Below are 8862 nucleotides of genomic sequence, written 5' to 3'. Positions count from 1 at the left end.
AAAGATCTGGCTAAAAGCAGACTTTTAGTGAACCGAGAGTCAGTTAATAATAACTGATATTGGACCTCCTTGAAACCACAAAATAAAAAGGGATCTTATCTAACTATTTTGAAAGAATGCCATTTTTTCTGTGGCCCATGTATAAATATGGGCTGAAAACAAGATTCTTTAGCTTTCACATTTGCCATCCAACCTTTGTGTGTCTAATTATAGGCCTGCATATACACCTGTGTGTAGTCTATGTGATATGTCTATTTGCACATTTGACTATTGGGGTGTGTCCTTTTGTATATGTTTCTCTTATTGTTTGATAAATAAAACAATGTTGGGCCAATGGCCAATGAGGCAGTAAGACAGAAGGGACTAGGAAAGGAGAAAAACTCTGGGAGAGGTAGCAAATAGTGCCTTCCAGGAGTTGTAATGTATCAGTCAAGGGAGTTATAGATCTGGCATTCTCCAGTAAGCCAAAACCACATGGAAATACATAGATTAGTAGTTATGGGTTAATTCAGACAGAACATGCCAATAAGAAGCCCTAGTCATTGGTAAACAGTTTCATAACTATTATAGTATCTGTATGTTCATTGGTGCTGGAAGTGGTAGCAGTACATGCTGGGCAAGAAAACCACTCAGTACAGCTGAATGTGCCACCTATGTGTGCCTGGGTGCCTTACAATACCATCCTACCTAGTCCTAGTGACAGGTATGTCCCTAAGTGCAATGAAACTTAAACCTCCATAGTTTCTAGAATTAATTTCGACTTCATATCTTCCTATGACCCTCCCTTTCTGTCATTTGTGTGGACCACATTCAAGCCTGAGCCATGGATCAGCCAAAATGGTACTTATGAATAAAACCAAGAATGTTTCCCAATTATATAATGCTATTTGATATATTTAGTGTTAGAACCCATAAAAGTGACTCCATACTATTTTGCTTTAAGGTCTTGCTCTTCTAAAGTGAAACAACAAGGATTATAGCCTATGATATGAGTGGTATAAAATACTTGGCCTAAGGTATGGTCAATGAATATCTTGCCTAAACAACAGAATACTTAACTCAGGATGTAGTTACTTGATGTTTCAGGTATTGAAGAAGTAATTTCTCTCTTTGTTCCTTGTAGAGTTTGAAAGGAAGTCTTTTGCCTTGTTCCCCTCTTTTGTTGGGGGTATAAAAGATCTTTGAACAATAAACATGGTCTGTTCTTAGTATCAGCAGGTGCCCTTCAAACTATCTCTTATCTATCCTCAATTCACATGGCCCATGTCAGGTTGGCTGAACTTGACAGATGTCCCAGAACCATGGATTACTGCAATTTGGATAATTGGAGCTGAGCTTGTTCTTTCTCAAATATTGACATCCCAAGATGCATTTTTTTGTTAATTCCATCCAAACTTTCTCCCAGTGTTTCAACTCAAATCACTTTTGTATGCCTTTTTAAACTACACAAGTATAGACCCATCTCTTAGAGTATTACAAACTACACTCTACACAAGATATCCTCTTGGACCCCACACTCAAATATTAGGTCAAGCTCAGTGAACTTGCTAAAGAGAGGAAGGAAGAATTTAAGGAGTCAGAAGGGTCAAGGATATCAAGTGAAAACCCATAGAAATGACTAACCTGGCTCATAGAAACTCACAGAGACTGAACCAACAACCAAGGAGCCTGCATGGGACTGACCTACATATGTGTGACAGTTGTATACCATGTTCTACTTATGGGACTCATAGTACTAGAAGCAGGGCCTGTCCCTCTGGCTTTGGCTGGCTCTTTAGAACCTATTCCTCATACACAATTCATACACAATTGCCTTGTCCACCTTCCCACTACCAAATCCCTCCAAATGGACATAGAGGAAAAACAAGCATACAGCATCTGCTGCCATCACCGTCTTGCACCTACAGTCTCCAGAAGAGATGTGAGTGCTTGGTGCTTTTTCTGCCCACCTTTCCCTGTTTGAGTCCCCCCGACCTGTGGCTCACAGACCCTTCCTGCCACTGAATTCCCCAAAGGAACCTGTAGGCAGAACAAAGAATTCAGCATCTGCCACCATCCCTGTCTCGGCCCTGCACATTCTGGGATAGGTGAGTCCCAAGGGATCTTTCTGCCCACTTTTCCATCTTTGAGGCTCCTAACCTATGTCTGCCAGAGCCTTCCAACCCCAGAATCACCCAGAGAGACCTGGAGGCAGACCAAATCATCCAGAATCTTCTACCAGTCTACTCTTAGACCTGTACCTACCCACCAAGGGAGAAGATAGCCTTGAAACAGTACCCACCAGGAATGGGAGATACTCCACCTGTACCAATGGAAGAAGGGATGGGAAACCAATAGTATAAGAGCACATCCAACAAGAGAAAGACTTATATGATACCACCAGAATGTAGGGATTATACACCAGCATGACCTGCACATCCCAATGCAGATGAAGCAGAAGAGAATAACCTTAAAAAACTTCATGAAAATGATAGAAGCCTTCAAGGAGGAAATGAGAAAATCCTTTAAAGAAATGGGTAAAAAAAAATTAAAAAAAATGGAAGAAATAGAGGAAAGGACAAACCAAAAATGCAAATCAAAAACATGAAGAAAAGAATTAAAACAGTTCAAGATCTGAAAACTGAAATAGAGACAATACAGAAAACACAAATTGAGGGAATGCTAGAAATACAAAAACTGGGCAAACAATCAGGAACTATAGCTATAAGCATAGCCAATGGGATATAAGAGACAGAAGAGAAAATCTCAAGTGCTGAAGATAAACTAGAGGAAATAGATTCATCGACCAAAGAAAATCTGAAGTCAAGCAAATCATTAACATAAAATATCCAGGAAATATGGGATACCATGAAAAGAATAAACCAAAGAATAATAGGTATAGAATAAGTCCAACTAAAAGGTACAGAAAACATAATCAACAAATTCATAGAAGAAAACATGCTCAACCTAAAGAATGTCATGCCTATGAAAGTACAAGAAGATTAAACAACACCTAACAGACAAGACAAAAAATGTCCCTTCACCAAATAATAATCAAAACACCAAACATACATAATAAAGAAAGAATATTTTCAGAGCAGTAAAGAATAAAGGCCAAGTAATATATAAAGGCAGACCTATCAGAATTACACCTAATTTCTCAATTGAAACTCTGAAGGTCCTGGATAGATGTGCAACAACCACTAAGAGATTACAGATTAAAGAGAGATGTTGCCTACGAGCAAATGATTGGGAAAAGATTTTCCAATCAAATGGTCCTAAGAAGCAAGCTGGTGTAGTTGTCCTAATATATAACAAATTAGACCACAAACTAAAGTTAATCAAAAGAGAAGAAAGTCATTTCATAATAATCACAGGAAAAATACATCAGGATGAAGTGTCAGTTCTGAATATCTATGCCCAAATACAAAGGCACTCACATCCATAAATGAAACATTACTAAAACTCAAATCACATATTAAACCGCACACACTTATAGTAAGACACTTCAACACCCTACTTTCACCACTGGAGAGAACTACCAGACATAAACTTAACAAAGAAAAAAGGCAATAACGGAAGTTATGACACAAATGGGTTTAATAGATGTCTATAGAACATTCCATCCAAACAGAAAAGAATATACATTCTTCTCAGCAACATGTGGAATGTTCTCAAAAATCGACCACATACTCAGCAATAAGCAAACCTCACTCAAGACATACAAAAAAATTGGAGTCACACGTGTTTTCCTCTCCTCCCCCTCTCTTTCTCCTACTTCTCTCTCCATTCACTGCCCCCCCACTTCCCCTGTGCTCCGGGGGACTTGTCCCTACTCCTTTGTGTGAGGGACTTTATACAAATCTCTTAGAATACACCTTGTATCCTAGTTCCTCTGGTGGTGTGAATTATAGGCTGGTGATCCTTTGCTCTAGGTCTAGAGTCCATATATGAGAGAGTACATACTATGTTCCTCTTTTTGTGACTGGGTTACCTCATTCAGGATGGTTTATTCAAGTGCCGTCCACTTGCCTGCGAATTTCAATATTCCATTATTTTTTTTTTCTGCAGAGTAGTATCCCATTGTTAGTCAGGGTAGGAATAGAGGACAGGAGGCGAGAGAGAGAGAGAGAGAGAGAGAGAGAGAGAGAGAGAGAGAACATAAAAGATGGAGCCATTATTAGTTTGAAGAGAAAACTGAACCCAAAGAAAGGCCAAAAACCTACAAGACTGCCGCCAACTAACAATTTGAGCATTGAGCATCCGTGGAAAGGCTACCATAAATGCCCTTCCTGGACAGTGAGATCAACAACTAACTTATCCATGGAGCCCTCACCTAATACCTGTTGGAAACAGAAGCAAACACCCATACATAAACACTGAGTCGAACTAGAACCCAGATGCAGACTGATAGGACAAGACTGGGTTGCAGAAACACATAGAGATAGCTGACCTGAACAAGGAGGAGCTAACGGACCCCCAGACTGATAGCTGGGAATCCAGAATGGGACTGACTCAGGCCCCCGTGTATATGGGTCTCAGCCAGAAGGACTGAGCAGTCTAAGGGACCTCAGATAGTGGAACCAGGATGTATCCCTGGTGCACAAAAGGTACTTGTGCAAACATCCCCCATGGAGGGATACTGCCTTAACATAGAGACAGGAGAGAAGTCCTACTCCCTACTTCAAATGACCTGTCAGATCTACATGATCCCACCTGGATGGCATTGCCCTACATGTGGAATTGGGGTGTGGGAATGGGAGGGGAGGGTGATCATTTTGCATGTGAGGGGGCAGAGAGGGTAAGAGGGAGGGAGGGAGAGGGAATTGGGATCGACATGTAAAATAATAAATTAAATAAAAGAGAGGGCATTCAGCTTTGCCATACCCTGCCCCCCCCAAAAAAAATGGAGTAACCCTCAAAGACAACATAACATATCTTGGGGTAACTCTAACCAAACAAGTGAAAGGCCTGTATAGAAAGAAAATTGAGTCTTTAAAGAAAGAAATTGAAGAAGATACCAGAAAATGGAAAGATCTCCTATGCTCTTGTATTAGTATGATCAACATAGTAAAAATGACATTCTTACCAAAAGCAATCTACAGATTCTATGCAATCCCCATCAATATCCCAGCACAAATATTCATAGACCTTGAAAGGACAATACTCAACTTTATATGTAAAAACAAAACAAAACAAAACAAACAAAGAAAAAAAAAACCCCAGGATAGCCAAAACAATCCTGTGCAATAAAAGAATTTCAGGAAGCATCACAATCCCTGACTTCAAGCTCTACTATATAGAGCTATAGTAATGAAAACAGCTTGGTATTGTCACAAAACAGACAATGGAATCTAACTGAAGACCCTGATATTAACCGATGCACCTATGAACACCTGATTTTTGGCAAAGAAGCTAAAACTATACAATGGAAAAAAGAAAGCATCTTCAACAAATGGTGCTGGCATAACTGGATGTTGACATGTAGAAGATTACAGATGGATCCATATCTATCGCTGTGCACAAAATCTAAGTTTGAATAGATCAAAGACCTCAAAATAAATCATAAATCCAGCCACACTGAACTTCTTAGAAGAGAAAGTAGGAGGTACCCTTGAACAAACTTGCTCAGAACACTTCCTCAACAAAGCACCAGTAGTGCAGACACTGAGATTGACAATAAATGAGACCTCATGAAACTGAGAAGCTTCTGTAAGGCAAAGGACACAGTAATCAAGACAAAATGGCTGCCTACAGAATGGGAAAACTTCGTCACCAACCCCATATCTGACAGAGGGCTGATTTCCAAAACATACAAAGAACCAAAGAAGCAAATCACCAATGAAAGACCAAAAAGTGAAGTTAAATGAAAGACGGTCTGACCTGGAAAGCTAACCAATATCTGTTCCTTGGAATTTGCTAGCTTCCTCTCACCAGGCCCTGAGATAAGAAGAATTCACACTGCCCCTCCTTTCCTATGAGTCAATAGGTGGTGAATAGGGTCCTTAGGAAACAAAGAGATAGCTACAACTCCGGTTTGGCCAGAGAAAATTAATTAGCACATCCTGAGGCCCTAAGGTCTGTTGACCGTAATAGCAGACCATCTGGCCTCCAAGTGTCACATACTCAATGGACATAGGGTCCCACCCCCTCCCTAAGCTTGTGGGTTTGCCTTTAAAAACACCTAAGCCTGGGAGAGGGGGCTTCTCCTAAGCCTGCTTGCTGGAGGAGCCCGTTTGCGCAAACATTTCCTGTTCATTAAAGCCTCTTGTGTTTTGCAGCAACTGGACTGGACATTGAGTTCTTGGGGTATCGACCGAACCTGGAAGACTCCTCATTCTGAGGGTCTTACACCAAAACACCAAATACTTCAATTAAAAAGTGGGGTAAAGAACTAAACATAGAATTCTCAATTGAGAAAACTAAAGTGACTAAAAAACACTAAAGATATTTTCCAACATCCTTAGACATCAGGGAAATGCAAATCAAAACAACTCTCATACACATCTGAGTGGCCAAAATCAAAAATGCGAAAGATGGATTATACTGGAGAGGATGTGGAGAAAGGGGAACACAATTTCATCGCTGGTGGGAGTGAAAACTTGTATAGCCACTTTGCAAATCAGTATGGTGCTTTCTCAGGAAAATGGGAATCAGTCTACCTCAAGATCCACCAATTCCACTCTTAGGCACATACCCAAATGAAGCACATTCATACAACAAAGACTTCTGTTCAACTACCTTCATAGCAGCATTACTTGTAATAGCCAGAACCTGGAAGCAACCTAAATGCTCCTCAAATGAGAATTGTTAAAGAAAATGTGGTACATTTACACAGTGGAATTTTGAAATTTGCAGGCACCTGGATGGAAGTAGAAGAAACCATCCTGAGTGAGGTAACCCAGTTACAGAAAGACAAACATGGTATGTATTCATTCATATATGGATATTTGACATGGAACAAAGGATTAATAGCCTACAATCCACCCCTCCAGAAAAGCTAGGAAACAAGGAGATCTCTAAGAGTTACATATGTGATCCCCAATGAAGTGGAAAGGGACAAGATCTCCTGAACAAATTGGGAGCATGTGGTGAGAGGAAGGTAGGGAGGAGAAAGCAGAACAGAGAAGAGGAGGGAGGAGGAGAACATGAGGTATCATAAAGATTGAGTCTGGGGATGAATAGAGGAGAACAAGAAAAATACACATCAATATAGGGAATCATTATATGTTCAAAACAAATATGGCACTAGGAAATTGTACAGAGATCCACAAGGATGACCCCAACTATGAATCTAAACAATAGTGGAGAGGCTACTTTTAATGTGCTTCCCATATATTGAGAATGATGAGTACCTTAAATGTCATACTAGAGCCTTCATCCAGTAGCTGATTTAAGCAGAAGCAGAGATCCACAGCTAAACACTGAGCCAAGCTCCTGGAATACAGTTTTAGAGAGGGAGGAATGATGAAAAAGGGGGTCAAGAAATGCTGGGAAGACTCACAGAGATAGCTTACCTAGGCAAGTGGAAACCTTTGTACCCCAGTCTGACAGAGCTTGGGAAACAGCATAGAATGGAACCAGGTCCCCTGAATGTGAGTGCTAGATGGGAGGCCTGGACAGTATATGGGGCCTTGGGTAGTAGATCCATTGTTTGTACCTACAGTACAAGAAAAGATTTGGGATCCCATTTCCCATGGAGATACATTCCCTTAGCCTAGATACATGGGGAAAGGCCTAGGCCATGCCCCAAATGACTTGGCAGATTTTCATGATACCTCAGGGAAGGCCTCACCCTCCCTGGGGAGTGGATGGGGGAAGGTATGGTGAGTCAGTGGGGTACATTGGAAGATGGGAGGGAGAGGGAACTGGGACTCATATGTAAAAGTGGATTGTTTCTTATTTAAATAAAATTTATAAAAAAAGATAAAAAACTGCCTTGTCCAGCCTAAATATGAGAGGAGGTGCTTATTCTTATTGCAACATAATATGCTGTACTTGTTTGATATACATGGTAGGCCTATCCATCTCTGAGCAGATACAGAGGAGGAATAGATTGGGAGAGGGGAGATGAGAGAAGAGGAAGAGAGGAAGGGGTATTAACAGTGATCAGGATTTAAAATAATCAAATAAAAAACTATGTCCTCTTGGAGAATGGGAAGGTGGCCATCAGAAGAACACTTGATATACAGCCATGAGAGCCTTAGTTCAAATACTCAATGCTCATGTAAAATCCTAGGTATATAAAATACACCTGCAGTCTCACAGCTGTTGGGAGGAAGAGTCAGGTAAAGGAGGATCCATGGATGTTGCTAGCTACTAGCTTGTCTCGAGGATATAAAAATAAGTGTGATGGAGCAGCAGTCATTGTTTTTTGGACTCTGTGAAAGATTGCACACTGACATGTGTGTATTCATATATTACATACTTGCACACTCACACAAATACATATACATACAAACACAAATATATATCCTTTAATTAAAATAGAATATAGATCTACCAGCCCCTACCAAGAATGCCAACTCAGTTGTTTCTTGGTCCTATTCTCAGAGTAGTATTATTAAGATTTGCCAGAGAATCCTAGGACATCCAAGTGTATAGACTTTGCATGGTATTTACCTGCACTAGGGCAATCACATAGACCCCTTGCATTCTTACAAGATAGACTCTTGCTTCTGGTAGTTTTAAAGTTCCAAATAAATGTTTAAGATGTATTCTCCATTCCAGTTTCTTTGCTGGAAGATATGCTACCTAAAGGTAAGGTCCTTGATCACTACCTCTGTATTTTCACTTATACTTATATACAACATCACTGAAAATTTTATGCACTGAAATTGGGAATTCCTAATGGTCCAAACTACCTTCACCAAACAGTTTACA

Source organism: Phodopus roborovskii, unplaced genomic scaffold (genome assembly GCF_943737965.1).
Source record: "Phodopus roborovskii unplaced genomic scaffold, PHOROB, whole genome shotgun sequence".
NCBI classification, from domain to species: domain Eukaryota; kingdom Metazoa; phylum Chordata; class Mammalia; order Rodentia; family Cricetidae; genus Phodopus; species Phodopus roborovskii.
Note: the sequence above shows the minus strand (reverse complement) of the source record.